The 24,002-nt window shown below is 39.1% G+C and overlaps 1 protein-coding gene and 1 pseudogene across 3 annotated transcripts in view; both read right to left on the reverse strand.

Annotated features, from left to right (window-relative positions):
- The window catches only part of Tmcc1 (transmembrane and coiled-coil domain family 1), a 169,501-nt gene that overhangs the window by 59,336 nt on the left and 86,163 nt on the right, over positions 1-24,002 (reverse strand). The window lies entirely within an intron of this gene.
- Positions 5,728-17,227, reverse strand: LOC132654257 (non-histone chromosomal protein HMG-14-like; annotated as a pseudogene).

Here is a 24,002-nt window from a genome sequence, read left to right on the forward strand (position 1 = left end):
AATAACAACAAAAGTCCAAAACAAAAATCCAATTTTTTTACACACTTAGATTCATTTTCACTAATATATTCCATGAACCATATTGGGTACAAAATGAATGCTTAAATGTTGTAGGACACATGAGCCCTATGGCTTCACCCTGTAGGTTTACTACTATGAAGTCCAGCAACTTTGCTAGCAATTCAAGGGAACACTGGGGACCAGTGACAAGGAAGATGGCTTGTCATAGAATTTTTTACAACATCAAGTATTTTTACTTTGAAAGAACACATTTATCTTCACAATTTTCTACAGAAAATAAGAGTGTGCAATCCTAACAAACCTCTATGTATGGCTTAATGGGCTCGGGGTGTAGCTTCATGCCAGTCCCTGGATTCTATCTTGGGGTTTTATGTACACTGAATATAATCCTTCTAACAGGCTCAGGTCATGACTATCACTACAATCCTCAACTCAAAGACAAAGCTTTGAGGACAGGAAATGTGCACAGGGTAAGAGATGACAGGAAACAAGAAATTAAAAATCTAGGTTTTTCATTTTATAAAGCCCATTTGTACTTTTGATGATTTTAATTTTGTTGATTTTTAGAGCATATTAAGAATCTTCATTACTCCACAGAAAGCAAAATTCACATTTCAGAAAGTGAAACAACTTTATGATGTAACGAAGAGAATACAATTTCTCAGAAAACAGTACATTGTTATATGTTGAATGAAATGAACTACATTTCAAGATTCTAGGTGTCACTGCCATTTAGCAGGAGATTCTCTGACTTAAGAGCACAAATCCAGACAAATACAACAGAAGAGCATGTGCTTACAGCTTTCCATATGTATTCATGTTTGGAAACTCACTCTTCTCTTTGGCTTGTAGGAGGAGATTACAAAGCACCTCGCTGTCATGTCCATCACCCTCTCGGCAGTCTCTCTTTCAAGTGCATAGTCAGAAGACCACGGGGCAGCTTCTTAGCACAGCCCTGAAGCTCAACCTCTGCCAAAAGCAGCTCTGACTTCTTTAGTTTAGCTGTTTCCACAAGAACCTTTGTGCTCAGAGCAAATGCCGATGGGAAATGTGCATGTCTACAGCTGTGGTGTGCAGTCTCTAGGGTAACGTTGCCAGACACTCTGGATCCTCAGGGTTTTCACCCTCCACCCACATCCCTGCCTTAGCTGAGAAGAAGAAGAAAAAGAAGCATGCTGGAGATGATTTAATAAATACACGTGTAGCCTTAAAACTGCTTTTATTTTTGAAAATATGTAGACTCCTGTGTAACAGGAAGTATTAGCAATCCTGGTCTTAAACTCTGGTTTCTGCTAGTGGAGTTGATAGTGGGAAAAGTCATATTTATACAATACTTCTATACTTATATAAGAGGTGCTTTCCCATAAAGTTGTTGGGAGACTTGAGAAAATGGGTCAATGTTGATAATGCAGAAATAATTACCTTACCATTGCTTTTAGAATCAGAGGAAGTCACACTAGTTTAATTCTCATATTTATTTTGTGTGTGTGCATGCATGTATGTGTGTGCAAACACTGCATTGTATTGAGGTCGGAGAAAATTTGTAGAAGTCTGTTCTTTCCTTCCACTACTTGGGTCCTAGGAATGAAACTCGGGTTGTCACTTGGTGGCAAGCACCTTTACTCACAGAACCATCTCACCGGCCCTAGGTTTTTAGCTCTCTGTGCACGGCCCCTTTGCATTCTTTTCCAATGTGGGGAGGAAGGTTCAGTTGTGATCAATTTTATCTCACCAGCACCCCATACAGGCCCACAGCAGAGCAGGCACTGGGCTGGAGCAAATTAGAGCAGAAACAACTGCTTTCAGGGATACTGTTAGTTTTATGACCTTGGGCCAGCTTTTTAATCTGAATTTCAGTTTCTTTATCAGTACAGAGGGATCACATTTACTCTGTGTAACTGCTATGAGAACAGAATATATGACTAGATCAGTACATTTGAAGGCATATACTAACAAATTGCTAATTCTCCATACAATCAAAGATTAGACCTCTACATTTACATGCCCCAGTAATACTGATTATAAAGATTTCTAAAAATAAATTCAGGCCCCTTAGGTACCTACTTTTCTTTAAAAAAAAAAAAAACCTCCACTTTTTTTTGACCATATACTGTAAATAAAGGTAGAAATAATGATAACAAAAGCCTAACCCATCTACATACACACAAATTTATGTATCAGCCCAAGACAGACCTGGGTCCAAGGCTGAGGTTCCTTAAGTAACCTTTTGCTTTGGCTATCATGCAGCCCAGAATTGGAGCTGCAGTCCAGCCTTATCAAACATAACCCGATAGCATACAGCTCTAAGTCCTTTTCTGTTCTTTAACACCTCCACCATGCACTTGAAGGGATTTCTGTCTACAACAAGCCTATTCAGAAGTTGTCTTATATACTTATCATATCTGATTTTAAAAAAAGATTTAGAAACTACTTCTTCCTTCAGCTTGTAGGAATGTCTTATAAAACCATGTTTCTTTTAAAAGCTTAGCAACACTTGACAGCCTTTTAATGAGCACATGCATAATATCTGGTTCATTTATTTATAGACACAATCCTTCATTTTAAGCTACATTGCCACAGGCACCAGTCTTTTTTTTTCTTTGAGACAGGGTTTCTTTGTGTAGCTTTGGTTGTCTTGGAACTAGCTCTTTAGATCAGGCTGGGCTTGAACTCACAGAGATCCACCTGCCTCTGCCTCTTTATTACTTTAGAAATAAAAATGAAGATATTTTAATAAAAAAGTAAGCCATTAGAATCTGAGCTTATTAAAAAAAACTGCTTTTTAATCCAAATTTCATTTAGCAAGACTAAGTTTTAATCCTCTGCTGGGACTAAAGGAGTGCACCACCACTGCCTAGCTGGCAATCAGTCTGAGAAAGCACCTCCTCACTGGACCTTGACTCCTTACCATGCTGCCCACTCTCAGCTCTAATGTATCTGAGTGCAATGCCCCTGTCAACACTCAGTCCTTCTACACATAAGAATATTCTTCCCTCCTAGAATAAGGGTATGTATGTGTCTGGGTGGGGGGAAAGAATAAAAGTCTCTACAAATATCTGGGACTAGAACTTAAGCCATATTCCAGGAACCAGAAGTCTCAAGGGTATATTGATGTAAATGCTATCATGTCCTCTCCATGGCATACTGCTACGGAGTTTTTGCTTCTTACACAGGAAGCTGGAGATTTTTAAAGTGCCAATCAGGAAATAAATAAACTCTGTGCATGTCCTGTTCCACTAGTCATAGCAGTTATCATTTGCTGAATATTTACAATGTACCCAATGTTAGATAATTGCTATGTTTATTTAATTTGTATTTTCCAAATAACCTAATATTCTTGTCAACTAAGGAAACAAAAAACTTAGAAATATTAATCGGAAAGTACCCTAGGGGTCGAAAACTTGGGTCAGCAGTCAGTACATACTGCTTTTTCAAAGGACCTGAGTTCAGCTCACTGATGTTAGGTGTCTTACAACCAAGCACCTGTAACTCGTTTCAGGGGATCTAATCCCTCCATTCAGCCTCCAGGGTACCAGGCATACACATCGTGAACAACACATCCTTTAAATCAGAGAACAGTGGGCACTCTGTCAACAAAGTACTCTTTTAACAGGACATAAACACACTATCATGAATTTTTTACAGAAGATATGTTCTTTTTTTCTGTACAGTCATACATATAAGATTAAAAATATTTTTTTTTTAAGAAGAAGTCTTAAATTAACCTAAACCAAAACAGAACCAAACCCAAATCTAAACCCAGCCAACTTATTAAAGCCAGGAAGGAATCTGGACATAAAACATGTGTGCTGTCAGATCAATAAACTGTTAAAGAATAAAAGACCTTTGAGACAAAGTTCTCACACTCCCATCATAAACTTATCTCTGGTAGTCTTCAAAACCTTCAAAGAACAATCAGTCTCTTACAGTGAAGGGAACGAAGAGGGGGAGAATAAATGGCTGTAGCTATATATAAATATATTAAATCTGTAAAAAAAATTAAATCTGTAAAATCTTTTTAAAGAAAACTTTAAAAAGGTATCATTGTTAGTTTAGAAATAAAAATAAAGATTTTTAATATAAAAGTAAGCCATTAGACTCTTAGTTCATTAAAAAATTGTTAATAATTCAAATTTCCTTTGGCAGGACTGAGTTTTAACTTGAAACTCTCTATGTAGCTCAGGCCGGCCTCAAACTCAGAGATCTCCGTACTTCTTTCTGCCTTCAGACTGGCGGGATTAAAGGTGCTCCTCACTACATCCACCCTATTGCTGCGCGAGTTCGGCTCTGAAGTGGCATGCAGGATCACAGGGAAGTGGAGTGCCTAACGTGGAGCATGGATGCCATAACATACTCCCTTACACATAGCACAGACACTGTCTTTAGACAATGGATATTCTAGAAACACACACGCACACACAGAAGCCCAGCTGTATGGATAGACTGAATCCTGTCACACACTAACACATTCTAGTCTGTAAAAATTCCGATATTCTGAGGACCTGATGGGTTTTAATACTGCAGCAGATTTTAAAATGGTTAAGTTCAGTTTTGGTCAACAGAGTATTTTTTTAGCAGGATATAAACACTGCGTTATCATGAATTTTTATAGAAAACATTATTTTTTTCTATATAGCTTCGTTAGCCTGCTTTCGGAATAGTTTCTTTTCTTTTTTTCCTCTTTCACAACTGAGATTTTATTGACTGAGGAGCAGAGTAGACAGACATTTCAATTCTTAACACAAGTACCCAAACTCTGAAGTCACACATTGTGTTCATGTACTCAAATGAAGAGCCATATATCATGTTCATGTACCCAAATGAAGAGCCACGTGTTGTCTCTCCTTGAACTTATTCCAGTGACATTCTAGCCTCAAATTTGACAAGTTTTCCTAAAGATCTCATTTAACAACCAAATTCTCTCAATCCTCAATTCCACTGATCCACAATTTTATGCCACATACAGTACATACTCAAAATTTTCATCTTTCATAGCTCATTATCACAATTGTTAAGAAAATGGACTGCCAGGATCAGAGACATTACAGTTCTGGCAGGACAAAGCTCAAGGAGTGGCTTCCTTAGGAGACCACTCGTGCTTCCTACTAGAGACACAAGGCCAGATATAACCGAAAACATCCCAGACACAAATGCGTGACTGAAACTCCAAATTGCCCCTCTTCATAATAGTACAGTGACCCCCAAGACAGTCACTGTCCCTCCTGATTCTGTATCCTGCTATTTTTCTGGCAACACCAAAAACAAACAAAACAAACAAACAGCATACGATTTAGCCTCTTAAAAATCATTTACACTTAAAAAATGAGATGAGGTGGGATTCCACCACCTCTTAAAAATGTTTTTAGAGGTACTAAAAAATGTATTTACAAAATAGTTGATAAAAATATTCCTTTGCATTGTTCAAGAAGGAAGGCAGGTTTACATTCCCACCAGCAATGGAGGAGGGTTCCCCTTTCTCCACATCCTCTCCAGCATGTGTTGTCCCTTGAGTTTTTGATCTTAGCCATTCTGGATGTAAGGTGAAATCTCATTTTGATTTGCATCTTCCTGATGACTAAGGACATTGAGCATTTCTTTAAGTATTTCTCTGCCATTCAGATATTCCTCTATTAAGAATTCTATGTTTAGGTCCATACCCCATTTTTTAATTGGATTACTTGGTTTGCTGGTGTTTAACTTCTTGAGTTTTTTTTTTTTTTTTTTTTTTTTTTTTTAATATATTCTGGATATTAGCCCTCTGTCATATACAGGGTTGGTGAAGATCCTTTCCCAGTCTGTAGGCTGTCATTTTGTTCTGATGACCGTGTCTTTTGCTTTACAGACGTTTTTCAGTTTCATGAGGTCCCATTTTGGAAATTAATCTGGCACTTTCTCAGAAAATTAGGAATAGTACTACCTCAATATCCAGCTATACCACTTCTAGGCATATATCTGAAATATGCCCAACTACACAACAAGGACATTTGCTCAACTATGTTCGTAGCAGCTTTATTCGTAATAGCCAGAATTTGTAAACAACCTAGATGTACCTCAACTGAGGAATGGATACAGAAATTGTGGTACATTTACACAACGGAATACTACTCAGCAATTAAAAACAAGGAAATCAAGAAATTTGTGGGCAATTGAATAAAACCAGAAAAGATCATCCTGAGTGAGGTAAGCCAGAAGCAGAAAGACACACATGGTATATATTCACTTATAAGTGGATATTAGACATATACTATAGGATAAACATCCTAAAATCTATACTCCTAAAGAAACTAAACAAGAAGGAGGACCCTAGGGAAGATGCTCAATCCTCATTCAGAAGGGCAAATGGGATAGACAACAGAAGCGGGAGAAGACAGGTAACAGGTTCCAGGAGTCTACCACAGAGGGCCTCTGAAAGACTACCCACCAGGGTATTGAAGCAGATGCTGAGACTCACAGCCAAACTTTGGGCAGAGTGCAGGGAATCTTATGAAAGAAGGGGGAGATAGAAAGACCTGGAGGGGACACAAGGAGCCAAAAAATCTGGGACCAGGGGGTCCTGAAAAGACTGATGAATCAACCAAAGACAATGGAGAGGACCTAGACCCCTTCTCAGATGTATTCCATAGACTCAGTCTCTAAGTGGGTTCCCTAGTAAGAAAGCAGGGGCTGTCTATGACATGAACTCAGTGGCTGGCTCATTAATTACCTCCCTCTGTGGGGGAGCAGCCTTGCCAGGCCACAGAGGAAGACAATGTAGCCAGTTCTGATGTGACCTGATAGGTTGGGGTCAGAAGGAAGGGGAGGAGGACCTACAGTATCAATAGACTAGGGGAAGGGAATGGGGGAGGAGAGGGAGGAAGGGTGAGACTGGGAGGAGAGGAGGGAGGGGCTACAGCCAGGATACAAAGTGAATAAATTGTAATAAATAAAAGATAATAAACAAACAAACAAACAAACAAATAAATAAAAAGAAGGAAGGCAGGAACCAGTGACAGAAAGGCTGGATGGTTAGTTGAACTTGGCTTCTTTTTCTTCTCCTTCAGAGGCTGGACTCTGGTTCTCTGTCTCTCGATTTTTGGCAGGCAGATCCACAGTTTGCTGGTCAGCCACTTCAGCCTGTCTTCCCTTTGGTTTGTACTTTTCTATCTGATTTCATTCTTTTCCAAGGCCTTTTTCGGCTTTGTGTCCACCTTGGCAGGGACGGGCTTGGTCGACAGCCTGACGGGGCAGTGCTTGGGCTCTGCCTTTGCTGCTTCATCCATGCTAGTGCTAACCTTCCTCTTGAGCATCCTGGTGGTGCGGGGTGGGAGACAATGCAACACCAAACCAGTCATGGAGCTGTGCTGCCTAGCCGTCACAGCACAAACTGCTCAGGAATAGTTTTTTTGATGTGTCACTGGCAGAATTCTTATCCTTTAAGTTAAAGGATGTTTCATTTGTCTCAAAGTCTGTATGTATCCTTTGATTCAGACAGTCCATTTTAAAGGAGTTATCTTGTTGAAATAGATGCAAACATTTAAAAGTTTCACATAAGAACTAGAAGAACAACTCTGAAATGGTGTTATCTTTTCAATTCCCAGCATGAGTTCTAAGATGTCAAGCTGTCTTTAGGAATGAGGAGCCTCATCACCCTGTGCCTGAAACTTACCTGCTTTTACACATATAAAGAGGATAGAAACTATTTATTTGAATTATGAATCATCTAGAAGCTGCTGGGTGTGGTGGCGCACGTCTTTATTCCCAGCACTCCAGGAAGTAGGGTCAGGCAGATCTCTGCGAATTCGGGGCCAGCCTGGTCTACGAAGCAAATACAGGACAGCCAAGGGTACACAGAGAAACCCTGTCTCAACAACAAACAATTCCCCCCCTCAAGAACACCCAAAGAATAATCTAAAAGTTTCACAACATTTAGATAGAAAGAAGTGAATGCTTACACTATGCAAGACTCTCCTTAAACTTTGCTTCCAAATCTAGTAATCCTACTACCCAGGTATCAGTGGTAAAGGTAGGCCAACTCTCTAGATACCACTGGGATAGAAACAATCACTCCAGTAGCAAAAGGCATTGTTACTCTGCATGAGCTGTGTTACCCTGGGTTAAACCTACCACTCATTATAATAGTATACCCCTGTTCACTAGCAGACAATCGTTGGTGATCTGTTAACTATATCCCTACACAAGATTTCTTAAATTCCCCAAACCTAACAGCCATTCATCGCCAAAATTAACATAAGGTATGAAGCACAAATATTTACGTTTGTTCTTCCTTCTTTCTCTTCCTCATAATCTTTTTTTTTTTTTTTTTTGAGACAGGGCTTTTCTGTGCAACCTTGGCTGTCCTAGAACTCACTCAGTAGACTAGAATGGCCTTTAACTCAGAAATCTTTCTGCTTCTGCCTCCCAAGTGCTGGGACTAAAGGTGTGCAGCACCACTGCCTGGCTTATTGTTATATCTTCTTGATGAATAATACCTTTTATTACTATAATGCAGTGTCCCCATTAATATCTTCCAATTAATTTTAAATTTTATTTTGATAGGATAGCTATGGCTGCTTATTTATGTCTTCCATTTGCTTCTATGTGTTCATTTTCTATTCTTTGGTACTACATTTTTGGGTCTTTGCTAAGTGTGTTTCTTGGAGAGAACAAATCTATTCGTCTATATCATTCCAGTGCTGAGTTGAGGCCATTCATATTTATATTTAAGATTATTATAGAAAGGCCTTTGCTATTTTCTATAAATTTGTTAGGTGATATTCTATGTTGCTGGATTACTAGTTTTTCTTTTTCTTCTCCAGTATTAGTTTTGAGGGTCTCATGAGCTTCTATATGGAACATGGTTGTCTTTTTCCAAAGACTAGTTTACTTGTTGTTTTAATGGGATATATACTTCCATGTGTTCACATGAAGAAGGTTATCTTTGTTCTTCTCTGTAAAGTATTCCTTTAAGAGCTTTTTACAGTGTTGGCTTGCTTCACATACATCGTCTTAATTTGGGTTTGTCTTGAAATACCTTCATTTTTCCATAGACTCTGGAAAATAAGTTTTGTAGGGTATAGTATTTTTGGTTTACAGGTTTTTTTATTTGTTTTTCAAGACAGGGTTTCTCTGTGTAGCCTCGGCTGTCCTGGACTTGCTTTGTAGACCAGACTGGCCTCAAACTCACAAAGATCTGCATACCTCTGCCTCCCTGAGTACTGGGATTAAAGGTGTGTGCCACCACACCTGGCTGATACTTTATTTTAAATGAAATTATATCTAGTAATGCACAGACAACGAAAGTAAGCTTTTTAGGTATTTCCAAACTTTTATTTCCTCTGGCTAGCTTGGGTCACTTGTGGTAAAGGCAGATAGAAACAGCAATAGTGTAGTATTGATTATATTCCGAAGTTTCAAATACTCTAAAAAATAATTTCCATTTCTATTTATACACAAAGGAATTTCACATGAAAAATTATAAAACTATATAATTGTGTTTTATTAAGGACTCCATTAAATAACAGTTTAAGAAATCAGGCAAAACATCTGTGCTGATGATATGCTTATAGATGAGCCCTGAACAAAGTAGGCAGAAGCAGGAGGCTTACTCACCAGGTAGAAGCCAGCCTGACTTACATACTGAGTTCCAGGACTATGAAGTCAGACCCAGTCTTAGTAAACAGGGAGGGAGGGATCTTGTATCATGTGAAGAAGTGGCTATAAACTAGATAAAAAAAAATAGCTGTTCAAAAAACAAACAAACAAAAAAATGGAGCAAAGAAAAATAGGCCTTGAGAGATGGCTTAGCAGTTAAGAGCACTTGTTGCTCTTTTAGACAGCCCGAGTTCAAGTCCCAGCATCTACATGGTGATAACAACCATCTGTAATTCAAGTCTCGGGGCATCCAATGCCCCTTTCTGGCTTCCTTGGGTGCATATGGTGCATACACATACAAGCAGGAAAAACACTTATACACATAAAATAATAAAATAAATCTTAGGCAAAGAAAAAGAAAGAATGGGTAGAAGAATGTTTCTAATGTTGGTATTTTCCAGCATAGTACCCATTTTGGCAAATAACATTTTTAGGTGTCAGAGCGTGACATATTTATTAAACTTTGAGAAAATTTATTTACTCTATTCCCTTTGTTTTTATAAATAATGTCTAAAGACTAACTGTACATGATAAACAAAGCACTTAGTTTTTACAATGGTCGTTAGCAACACTGATAGTGAAAGGGGTATCTTTCAGCTAACTCAGTAGAAGAAAACAGACAGATAAATGATTTCTACCTCAGGCCATGAGGTCACCAAGATTCAAAGGGGCGCAGGACTACAGTGGTACATTACATTTGTAACTTTGGTCAATATCCAGTTAGTTATCTTAATTGTAGGAAACAGGAAGTAATTGGCTTTCACTTTAAGTTTGAGGGTATTTTCTTCCTTCTTCATTAAGGTGGGGAGGGAAGTCAAGAATGAGAGAAAGAAAAAGCAGGGAAAAGTTAGTTAACCTGTACAGATTTGGGAGGGAAGTTTCTTAGACTGGGTTTCAAGTGTACTCATATCTAGATGTTTTGATTAATGTCTCTGGAGAATCTGCAGAAAGATTAAACCACCACCACCAAAAATCAACACCAAGGCTGAAAACTAGAAATGGGTTATGCTGACTACTTGGAATAATGAGTTAAAAAACAGTTTGATGTATAAATAATGGCTCTGTCCTTATAAGAAATGGCAAACCATTGTTAGGATAGCTCTTCTGCTAGCCTTGCATGGCTAGAATTGCTTAGTAGAAGACAGATGTGACACAGCAATGCTGTGGGCTGGGATGTGGTCAGCATGCTTGTTTCAGAATCCTGAATCATTCCTTCCTCATATACAGCCTTTCCAGTATTTTGGGTTTAGGGCATTTCTAAAGATTTGTGCTAACATGCATAGTAAACACTGATAATTCTATTGAAAAACTGCAGAAATTACATTCACAACTTAAATCAATCTTACAATAAATTTTATTATAAACACTATTACCGAGATGGAATTCATACACCAGATAATTTGCCCATTCAAAATGCATAATTCCATGGTTTCCAGGAAATTTTCGGAACTATGTATCACTACTGTGGCACATGTCCATTCCTTTTTCCTTTGAAAAGGAACTCTGTGATCTTAGCTACCTACCCCAAACTACCAGCAGCCACTCATCCACTTTCTGGCTCTGAATAAACAGATTCATATAAGAGGATCATTCTGTCTTTGGTCCCTCATTTAGCATAAGGCTCATTTCTGCAGCACATTATTTGGATACATTATTAAAGTGGAACACTTTTTGGTTAAGTAAATAATGACCTCTAATTTCAAGAGGGATGGAGGGATGTCTCCTTCCATTTGCCACTCTTGAAGAGAACCTGGGTTCACTTCCCAACCCCTATATAGCACTCTTAATCCTCTGTAACTCCAGCCCCAAGAGATCCAACATCCTCTTCTTGCCTTTGTGGGTATCACAAGCACATGGTGAATATATATGTATATCCATAAAGGCAAAACACACAAAACAAATAAATATACTTAAAAAGGTATATAAGGTATATATTTCTGTCTACTTGAGGTATGCAATATTTATAATACTCGAGTATAAGTCTCCCTTGTAATCAGTATGAAGATATTTAATTAAATAGAATTTAAACCCTTTAATTTCTGATGACCATTGTCATGACCATAAATACAATTTTTAAATTGTATTTATTATGAGAGGAGAAAGTAAATTTCTATGGTGTGTGTGTAGAGGTCAGAGGAGTCAGTTTTTTCCCCTTCCACTGAGGGTTCTGGGAAACAAGACCTGGGTTTTACAGCAATCATTTTTACCAGCTGAGCCACTGTGCTGAGTCTACAACCATAATTGGGGATATCAACACTTTTTGTACAGATTTATTTATTTTATATGTATGTGCCTGAGTGTAGATGTGTGCTTCCTATGTGTAGGTACCCTTAGAGACCATCAGAGAGCAGCCATATCACTTAGAACTGGAGTTACAGGAGGTATGAGCTGCCCAATGTGGGTGCTAGAAATGGAACCTGGGTCCTCTCCAAGAGGACCAAGAGCAGTGCTCTCTTAACCACTGAACCACGTTCTCCAGCACAGACAAACAATTTTAACTGTCAGTATTCAGGTATAAGGACTTCAGTGGGTCCGTGAGTTTATTATAAACAAGTTTGGTGAGAAGTGCCTACTGAGACATGACTGAAGCAATTAGATCTGGGTATTAGTTTTCACTCACTGTAAATTCCACTGATTGAGTTTGTTGTTTTCCTTTCTTGACTGTCCTCTGCCTTGAGAAACTTATACCACTTACTCTTTATCTGTCTCAAAAGAATACAATTTGAGAACTAACTTTAAAGAAAAACATGGGTCTGGGTTAAGACTGTATACTTAACCAGATGAAATAAATATATCCCACAAGAGAATATGAGTAGGCTATAACCTGGCTATTTATTTCATGCAAAGCTTTTCCTGCATTCCAAGTAGCTGGGTTTATGCATTATTAACAAAGGGCTGAATGACACAAGCTTTTAGGTCTTCCCATCTATGTTTTTCTCTTGAATCCTTTTGCAACAGATATAAAGAGTATGAAGATAAACGTCTGTCAGCAGGCCTGGAGGACTGCCTACATTCACGTGGGACCTACAAATTGATAACCTCAGCAAGAGAGGAGGACGGGGTCTTGAGCACACTGCATACAGAGCACCAGAAGAAAGAGCACCAGTGCAGGGCAGTAGTGCAGTTGAGCCCCTCCCTCTCTGCCCACTTTGTTCACCACCAGGCTCTCATTCTCACTGCCCATGTTCTCATGTTGACATCTGCACACGACATAAATTTGTGTGTCTTACATTCCCACTCAGTCAGCGTAAAAAAATAATTAATCAAGAATAAGTCTTACTTCTCATCTTACTTAAAAATATACTTTTAAAATAATAATTTAATAATAACAATAATCTAATAATGATGATAATGATAATAATAATAATAATAATAATACTTTTGGGGTGGTGTGAGCTGTAGGTTTCACTCAATGCTAAGAGTGTTTGCCTATGAGCACAAGGTCCTGAGTTCAGTCTATAGCTCTAAGAAACCAACCAAACAAAAAAAAACCAAAAATCCCCCCAAAACGTTGAAAACACTCTTTGTTATTAGTCACAAGTTTCCTTGGGCGAAAAGCAATGAACAGCAACCTACTCTTTTTCAGCAGTGAAGGAGTACCCATCAAGAAGCTGTGAGCTAGCACTCTAGGCCTCTCCCTGCCATGTGTGCCACAAATGCAAATGGCCTTCCTCACAATGCAAACAATGAACACTAACACATTTTGTTTGTTTTCAGGTTTATTTTTTTAGGCATGGTCTCACTCTATATCCCAAACTGGCTTAGAACTCATGGTAATCCTCCTGCCTCAGATTCCCATTGGCATGAGCCACCATACCTGGCCAAAATGGAATTTCTATTACTTGGGTGTCATTAAAGGGGAACCCACATTATCCTTGGTAAGCAAATGGATCTTCTAAGACTGTGTATTTTATGCCAATTTGACATAAACTAAAGCTATCTGAGAGGAGAGACCTCAATTAAGAAAATAGCTACATAAGATCTGGCTGCAGGCAAAGTCTGTAAGGCATTTTCTTAATCAGTGATGGATGTGGGAGGGCCTAACCCATTTTGGGTGAAGCTATATCTGGGATGGTGGTCCTGGGTACTATAAAATATTAGGCTAAGCAAGCCAGGAAGCAGCACCCTGGATTGCCTCTGCATTAGCTCCTGCCTCAGGTTCCTGCCCTGCTTGAATTCCTGTCCTGACTTCCTTCTTTGATAAACAGTAATGTGGAAGCATAAGCCACCCTTCCCTCCCCAAGTTGCTTTGGTCATGTATTTTTTTTTTAAATCATAGTAATAGTAAACTTTATTGGGACAGATATTTGAAGATCCAAGGGATTCTGTAATGATCTCTCATATGCAATTAAATAAAAAGGCAAAAACCTCAAACTTAGATATATTTAAATGCTAAAAGACTGGTTGGCACAATACTTGAAAGACTATAAAATTTTTCCTATAGTACAGATTTCAATTCTACAACTTTATGCACGAAGCCTCACACCACAGGAGGTACATTATGATGTGGTTTCTTGGATCACATATAACCTTTGCAAAAGACCACTTGAAGAAAAGGGTAAGTACAGTTAGGTTAAAACCAAAATGAAGTGGCTGGTCCCTAATAGCCATGATCATTATTTTAACAGAAACTGAGGTGATGGAACAACAGAATCATTACTAGCATTATCCTCAAGCAATTAATCAAATTAGTTAGGGACACATGACAAATACATGGAGGGAAAGTCCAACATCTTCAGCCATCGGGAACAAATCAAAACTCCACGGAGATTCCACATTATCTCAGCCAGACAAGTGCTGCAAGGGCTGGAGAGAAGTGGTAGCATTACCTGTTAGCAATGTAAATCAGAGCATTAAACAGAAATCAGGTATGCATTAGACTTACATGACCCAGCCTTCACACTACTGCGTAGACAGCCAAAGGAATCCAAGCTAGTATGTGACAGAGACACCTGCACACCCACTGCAGTACAGCTCCCAGCAGGTAAGTTATGGAATTAGTTTAGGTTCTGATGGATTAAAAAAAACAAAACAAAACAAGAAAATGTGGTATATATATGAAATCAAGACATTTATGGGTAAATTGATGACTTCCAGGATCATTACATTAAGTGAAACTGAGCAAGCCAGATTCAGAAATACAACTATCATATGCATTCTCTCAACCACAGAATATAATGATAATGATATTAATAATAATAATAATACATCAAAGTAGAAGATAGACTCTTTGAGGAAAAAAGAAGGGGACTAGTTGGGGTGGGGGAGGGAAAATAGGAAAAGGTAATGGGAAGTAAATATGATCAAAAGTATGTTCTGGACAAGTATGAGAATGTAATAATAAAATTCATCATCATAGAGAATTAGCATATATTATTAAAAAAGAAAAAAGTGTGTCCCAGGCTTGGTGGCAGATGCCTATAATCCTAGCACTTAAGGAAACTGAGGCAGAATATTCTTATATTTTTTGTTCTTATTGTTTGGTTTTTCTAGATAGGGTTTCTCTGTGTAGCCTTGGCTGTTCTGGACTCACTATGTAGACCAGGCGGGCCTCAAACTACAGAGATCTGCTTACCTCTGCCTCTCAAGTGATGTGTTCTTGTGTTTTAAGCTAGCCTGGGATACAAAGTGAGACTCTTACCTCCAAAAATAAAAATACAGGGTTGGAGAGATGATTCAATAGTTAAGAGCGCTGGTTGTTTTTCCAGAGGACCCAGGTTTGATTCCCAGCACCTAGATGGCAGCTCACAACCACCTACAACTATAATCCCAGGGGCCTAATATCCTTTTTTTAGTCTCTATGGCACCAGGCATGAGTGTGAAACACAGACATAAATGCAGGCAAAACGTTCACATATGTAACATTTAAAAATAAAATAAAACTGATCAACCAATTAAAAAACCAGAACCACTGTGCAGTGGTGCAATCCTAGCACTTGGGAGGCAGAGGCAGGTGGATCTCAGATTTCTGAATTTGAGACCAGCCTGTTCTCCAGAGCATGTTCTAAGACAACCAGGACTACACAGAGAAGATAAACAAAACCCAAACCAATAACAACAACAAAACAAAAACTCACCACCACCACCACCACAAAAACCACCCTAGAACTCTGGATCCTAGATGACCACCTTTTGAATACTACCTCAGTTCTGATGGTTCACAGCCAAAATGCTCTTAGAAATCAGTATGATCTTAGCAAAAACTTTGGTATAGAAGAGAAGGGGTGTGACAGAAGGACAGCATCTGATGCTACTGGCTGAAGAGTGGGTAAAGTTTCAATGAATAGACTGGGCTGGGCCAGAAAGGGGAAAAAGGATCAAGTGTTCTGGGTTGAAAGAAAAACATACATGGAAAACAAAGTGAACAAATCCAGAGCACTAAACAATGGTAAGCAGCATGCCTTAAACACATAGATGAGAACTAAGGCTGCAAAGCTGGATTAATTGATGCAAGTTTATATAGGGTGTGGTCAGTAAGCAAAGAAATAGGAATTTTACTCTTGAGTACTGAGAATACTGAACAAACGAACAACTAAGAAAGACAAAGTTTAGAAAAGTTTCAACAAAACAGATTTGGTGAAGGCAAAATTGGAAATGGGAAACTAGTTAAAAAGCTATTATAATTCTTTTATAAAAAGTGATGCTGACCTGAATGAGGTATGATAGGCACATAAGACAACTACAGAAGAATTACTCAAGTGTGAAGAACATGGAAGAAAAGAAAATTTGATACAAAAAGCTCACTTATTTGAAAGAAAAAAATTATTATCCTCTATATATAAACAAAAAGATGCATAAGGCTGAGGAGATCCAAACAGCTAAGCAGAAAAAGAAATACAATAAGCTTTCAACACATGAAAAGATACTCAGCAATGCTCACAATGAAAAGACACAGTTTAAAATCACACAAGATATTGTTTCTGGCTCATCAGGCTGACAAAAAATTATAAAGCTACAAACTGTCCTCCTCAGAAAGAGATGATGGGATTAAAAAATAATATGGCCCCTTGACAGAAGTATCCCAGAACCTAGCAAAATTGCTCCCAGCCACTAATCCAAAAATAAGTTAGCAAAGAGTATGAAAAGAGAAAATATAAGCTGGACAGCTGGCTCTTGCAGCTTTCCCAGATGACCTGAATTTTGTTCTCAGCACCCACATGGTGACTCACAACAACTTATAACTCGAGCTCCAGACATATCCAAAGTCTCTGGCCTCCGCAGGGACCTGTACTTCATGTGCACATATCCATACACACATACACATAATTAAAAACGGTAAGACTGTGTGTGTGTGTGTGTGTGTGTGTGTGTGTGTGTGTGTATGTTTGGTGGGACATGGACAGTAGTACACACCTTAACCCCAGCACTCAGGAGGAAGGGACAAGCCTGGCTACATGGGTTTGAGGACAGCCTGTTTTAAATAGCAAATTCTAGGTTAGCCTGATTTACATAGGAAGTCTGTTTCAAACAACAACAAAAATGAATAAATAAAAAGATTAAATAAGTGAGATAACTGCAGCTGTATTTGTGAAGATAAATGCCTGAAAACAAATCTACGATACAACTCCAAAATGAAAAGCACTCAGTTTTTTAAAAAAAGGAAAAGGTCATTAGATCTCAGAACAGATCAAATCATTAAAAAAAAAAAAAAAAAAAAAGCATATTAACATATATGACTTTTAAGGAAACCTACTGGAAGAGAGTTCCAAAGAAACTGGGGGAATGAGGAATAGAAATTGGAATCAAGAACAAAATGGACATCAAGCTTAGGGAAAAAATAGTTATACAGCAAGAAGAACAATAGGGATAAGGACAGCAGCTAGATTACTGAATATGCTATTTTGTAGAATTAATTTCAGAACCATGTAAATGTTCTATATACTTATAAAACCAAATTAAACAAAAATGGAAAAAAACAAAAACCAAAACTCAATTTACAAAGTGATACTGAAAAACAAAACAACAAACAAACAAAAAGCCCCCAAACTCAAAACGCCCAGTAAGTTCAAAACCATCAAATTGGTAAGTTAACACAGGGACTAGGACCTGTCTCCTTTTAGCTGACATCCGGGCACCACAAAGATGCCATGTGCACAGGCAGGGCTTGTTAAAGGGAAGGAAGACCATGCGCTAAACAGTTTCCTAGCTTTTGTGATAATAAAGATAATGCTTCGGCCATGTCTACACATTTAAGAATCTCACATTATTTGAATAATTTAACGCATGGTCTATGCACTCCGCAGTTTTCTATAAAAATATGCTATCCATGTTCTATTACTGCACCATTTTCTTTTTCGTGTTAGTGTTGCTTTGGTTTTTAAGATAGTTCCTCTATGTAGCTCTGGCTGGCCCAGAATTTGCCGTGTAGATAAGGGTTGGTCTTGAACTTACAAATCCTCTATCTCCAGAGTGTTAGGATTACCTATGTGTCACATGCTTGGCTAATATACTCCCTTTCTTCCTGTGGATCACCTTCAACATATAAATTAAAGAGCTGAGGTGTGATGGGGAGCACTGTGTGAAATTCCCAAATAATCAATAAAAATATGTTGGGGGGAAAAAAACTGGATGTCTCTGCCTCAAGAAGCTTTCATTCAGTGGAAAACAAGGGTGAATCAAAACAGTGAGACAGTTCCTGGAGAAAGCACGGAGGATTTCACTTAAGGTAAGTGGGCCAGAATGACTCCTGCGTGAGCCCAATCAGAACCTCTGTAGGGTTGCTTGCTTGTTAGGAATGCAGGGTAGAGAGTGGGCAGCAAGCGGGAGGGGTGGGAGAGCTAGGAGAGATTGGCAAGAACAGAGCTCGAGGGCAGAACTGGCCGACAAGTCAGCAGGGGCTGTGTGTGGCTGTGGGAACATGCACCGGAAGACTGAGACTGAAGAGGCACACAGACTTGTTCCGCAGAGCCTGTACAGACCATGCTAGGAACTTTCAGTGCCTCCTCAGCAGTCAGTCAAGAGTTTTCAGCAGCTAAGTGTTGTAATTAAACCTCTCTGAATCATTCTCAACAGTCACAGCAGAAGACAGGGGCCAGGGGACCAGCTGGTTAGAAAGACACTAGAGCACCTAGAAATGTGCTACTAGGAATATATATGCAGGAACTAGAATTGATGACCTCTGCTGGGTGTACAGGGCATGTGGGGGAGAAGACAAGAAACGGAAGACAATGAACAGTGTCTGTCTTGAGCAACAGGGCACACAGCAGGTGACACACAGTAAAAGGCACGTGTTCAGCTCTCTGTCACTGTTAGAAGCGCTTGAGATAATCAACTCACACAGGTAGGTTTGTCAGTTTCAGAGGTTCTAGTCCATGGCTGGTTGTCACTACTGCTTTCAAATTTGTGGTGATGAAGCATACTATGACATGAACATGCGATAGAACAAAAAGAGAGAAAGAGACCAGAATTTTATAATGTGCTTCAAGGGTGTGTCCCTAATGACACCAAGTCCTCTCACTAGCCTACTCCACTTACAGGTTCTGATATCACTTAAAAGGATCACAAGCTGGTAGCCAAGTCTTAGTATATGCCTGGGAAAGGTAGGTTCAGGAAGAAAAAGGGAGGGGAAAAGGAGTTTAGTAGGAAATATCCTAAACAAATGTCAAGCAGGCAACTGGCTCTTCTCTTCATTTCTCACATTCAAACCATTGAGTTTCATACAGGCCCCCATATCTTCACTGTCCCCTATTGCAAATCATTATTATCTCTTTCTGTAGTCTTCACACTGTGGTCAGAGTGATCTTTTTTTTAATTTAATTTAATTTTATTAATTACACTTTATTTATTTTGTATCCCCCCATAAGCCCTTCTCTCCTCCCCTCCCGACCCCACCCTCCCTCCCCTTTCTGCATGCATGCCACTCCCCAAGTCCACTGATAGGGGAGGTTCTCCTCTCCTTTCTGATCTTAGTCTATCAGTTCACATCAAAAGTGGCTGCATTGTCCTCTACTGTGGCCTGGTAAGGCTGCTCGCCCCTCAGGGGGCAGAGTGATCTTTTAAAAGTATAAATCCCATGTTACTCTTGACTTAAACCCTTAAAAGACTGGAGGACTGGCATGTATGTATGTATGTACTACATATGTAAATATGTGTTTGTCTTGGTAATGGGAACTGAACACAGGTGCTCACATATGCTTGGTAAACACTTGATTATTGAGCCACAATTCCCCATTGAATTTTAAAATAATCAGACTCCCCATAGATTTCCCGAAATCTATATTTTACATGGACCCTTTCCTCTCTATCAAGTGCTCTGACCAGGGCTCATTTACAATAGCCAGTTTCTCTTTATTTTTGCATAAGAGAGTTGTCCCACTTTCATTAATTCTCCCCTGAACATAAACTCTGCTCTTTGCCCTCATATCTCATCTCTAGCATTAATCCTTTATTACCCTGATTTAGGGTTTTTGAAGCATTTATCACCACCCGTACTCTTCTTTATTTACTTCAAGCTACATGAGAGCGGTGACCTAACCTTTTCATACCTTGTACAGATGATACAATTTTTAATAAATGTGTGCTGAATGAATTAATAAATAATAAACAGAACTAAAGCTTAGCTCAGAAAAAAAGTTCTCTGAGCTAAGATTTAGACAGCTTCCATATGTGAACAACAAACTGTTGAAATGGCCCCATGGGAAGTACAGGGACAGAATTAAAAAACCTCTGGAACAGCTCTGAGGAGTGTGAATATTTAAAGAATGAGCAGAAGGGAGGAAGAGAAAAAAGAAAAAAAAGAAAGAAAGAAAAGAAAGAGCAGGAGAAAAAGAGGATAACCAGAAAAGTATGGCAAACTCTCGGTGCCACAGAAGAGATTTCTCATTAGAAAAGGCAGTTTGGCACTAAGGCGAAACAAACATGGAGTCAGGTACTTAATAAAGGTCATTAGTAGGTATCCACTATCTGCTGGGCAAAACTATGATATAAAAAATAGGATATAAAAATTAACCAGAAAAAATAGTGCAAAACTATTTGAACAATGGCACAACTTCTAGAAGCAACTCTCAATCCCAACTGTAACCTTCCCAGCAAAGAGTAATGAGATCTTATTCATCAACTGCTGCTTACAGTATCTACACTACAACAGGCACACGGACTCACTTCCACTACTGTCAAAGCAGAGCCCCTTCACTGTTGGGAAAATGAGTATTTGGGACACATGCAGTCTTAAAGAACTTTAGTACCTTCCTAGGGAACACTTTGATTCAAGAACGCACATTTATTCTAAGAATAATAAAACAACGGCGTTCTTTACAGGAAAACCACAGAAAGGTTCCATCTCAAGGTCTCCTCCAAGACTGCAGGTTGTTTTTAGCCAAGTGGCTAAAGCACTGAAGTGACTTCAAGCAAGTCACCAGAATTACTTCAGTGCAAGGCAAGCATATTAGTTTCTTTCCTACTTTTTGTGATGAGATATCATGTCCAAGGCAACTTGTAAAAGAGCATTTACTGGGCTAATGTTTACAGAGGGTTAAAATTTATGATGGTGAAAGAACATATGGCAACAAAAAGGCATAAATAGGGACAGGGAACTAGCGCAGGAGCTGAGAGCTTACATCTTGACCCACACTGGAAATGATGCAAAGCCAGAGACATACCTTCTCCAACAAGGTACAGTAAGCCTTCACAAACAGTTCCACTAAATGGTGACCAAATATTCTAACACACGAACCTATGGGGGTCATTTTCATTCAAACCATCATAGCAAGTAAGCTCCCAACTCCCAGGTCTGACTCAGGGCCTACACATGTACCTTCTCTCTCAAAACACAAGATCCTCAGACTTATTCCAGAACAAGACCCCCTGACTTTCCTAAACTTGGACAGTTTAGAAGGAAAAACGCAGCTGATCGTCTACCTTGCATGCCATGCAGGCCAGGCTCCAAGCAGATGCCTCCTCTTCTCACACATACTGCTTCCCACTGATTTGTGTTGATTTCTGATTCTGCCTAAACCCCAGCCACCAAGACTCTAGGACAACCTTCTAGCTAAAGGAAAATTATTTTTCCGGTTTATTTTATTTATTTATTATTATTATTTTTGTACTTCTCTAACAGTCTGCTAGTTCTTTTGTCCTTATCATGTGGTTATCAGGGCTAAAGGTCTCTGCCAGACAGACATGCTGGTCAAACAAAGAGTAAACAAGACACATCCTGCTAAGCTGATATTGTCTAACAGAAAATCATAATATTTACAGTCTGAAAATTCCCAGATCATTTACTTACTATGACATATTAATAGACTGGAGCAAGTAAAAAGTAAAGTGTTCATTCATTTGTTCACTCTCTTCTTCCTGACTGTGGATGCAATGTGACCAGCTGCTTCAAGTTCCTGTTGCCTTGACTTCTCCACAGTTCCACAATGAAACAAACCCTTTCTCCTGTGAGTGTGTGCGCGCACCCAGTAAAAGATTTCCCTTTAACCATAAGGCTAAAAGAGCATGGAATTGAAGCAGGAGACCATAAGCACAGCTGTGTATATCACTGTGTGAGGGCTTGTGCTGGCTGCCTCACTGAAGCCATACTTTCTGCCCTCACTACAAGCTGAACTCCACAGTTCCTGAAGGACAGACAGTACATTGGTAGGGGGCACAATTTCCCTTTCAAGGTACTGTATTTTCTTTAACAAAAGTAGTGAAAGAGGCCAAGGCCATCCTAACACGTTTTTGTTTTCTAGTTTTACTTTTCCATTTGGTTTGACATAGAAACTTATTCTGTAGTGCAAGTAGTCCTTGAACTCATGGCAAACCTCTAGCTTCAGCCTGTTGGTGCTGATATTATAGGTATACACTGCTATGACCAACCTTGTAGCTTGTTTTTTTCATGTGTGTTTTGTTTCTCTTCTGAGAACCGGTGCTGAATAGCTGTCTTGATTTGAGCATTAGTCAGAGTTCAGCAAGTGACCACAAAACAGGCAGTGTTCCTAGCAGCACCAAAAGATGTGAGGAGGGCACATATACCCAGATACTAGATAGCAATGTGTAGTTTCCAGCTTCAGTTAGGGTTTTATATTGCTGTGCACCACGACCATGGCAACTCTTTTTTTTTTTGTTTGTTTGGTTTTTTTTTTAAAGATTCATCCATTTATTACGTATACCAGGAACCCCAGAAAAGGGCATCAGATCTCATTATAGATGGTTTTGAGCCACCATGTGGTTGCTGGGAATTGAACTCAGGACCTCAGGAAGAGCAGCCAGTGCTCCTAACCTCTGAGCCATCTCTCTAGCCCCCATGGCAACTCTTATAAAGGAAAATACTTAATTGGGACTGGCTTTCAGTTTCAGAAGTTTAGTCCACTGTCATCATAGTGGGAAACATGGCAGACATAGTGCTGGAGTAGGAGCTGGGAGCTCTACATCTTGATTTGCTGGCAGCAGAACTGACTATGTGCCACGCTGCGCATAGCTTGAGCACAGGAGATCTCAAAGCCCACCCCCACAGTGACACACTTTCTCCAACAAAGCCACACCTATCCCATCAAGGCCACACCTCCTGAGAATGCCACTCCCTGTGGACCAAGTATTTAAACAGGAGTTTATGAGAGTTGTTCCTACTCAAACCACCACAAGTCCTCTGTTAGATTTTACTTCTAGGACATTCAGTGACATCACTGAAAAATTAAGAGGTCTCTTTTATTCAAACACAATTTTTGGATTGGTTAAAGTCAACAAACTCTCAATGTCATTTTCTTTTCAGTAACAACTACAACACAAAGTAGTCTTTTGGGTCCTTAATCTCAAAACTCTTTTATCCAGCTTCTGTTTTCATCATCTGTATTCACTACTTCACTATACACACACACACACACACACACACACACACACACAAAAGATGTTAACAAGTATTATTTGCAGTATATTTAATTTATATAACACTTGGTTCCTTACTATGATAAATATCCTCAAAAGGACAATTAAGTAATTAAAAATTATAAAAAGAACATACTCAAAGTCTTCATGCTGAACATTTGCATCCTGAAATCTTTTCAGACTTCAGCAGATCAAGTAGCCTGTAAGAATAAAAACGTGGGACAGGGAAGATGGCTCCATAGAGTAGAGGACCCAAGTTTGGTTCCCAGCACTTATGTACATGGCTCAAAAGTACTTGTAACTGTGGCTATAGGGCATCTGATGTCCTTTTCTGGCTTGTGAAGACACTCACATACATAGACATACATACACATAACTAAAGGACAGAAAATATAAAGTCCTATCTTAGTTAGCAACATGCCAACCACACTAACAATCTCCACCTGAGACACACTCGGTCTGGTTTCCTCAGTCTTCAAGACTGTCCCAGCTTCACTACTGACACTCCTGAGCCAGTCACTTCATCCTCCCACTCAATATGATCG

Source organism: Meriones unguiculatus, chromosome 5 (assembly GCF_030254825.1).
Source record: "Meriones unguiculatus strain TT.TT164.6M chromosome 5, Bangor_MerUng_6.1, whole genome shotgun sequence".
NCBI classification, from domain to species: Eukaryota; Metazoa; Chordata; class Mammalia; order Rodentia; family Muridae; genus Meriones; species Meriones unguiculatus.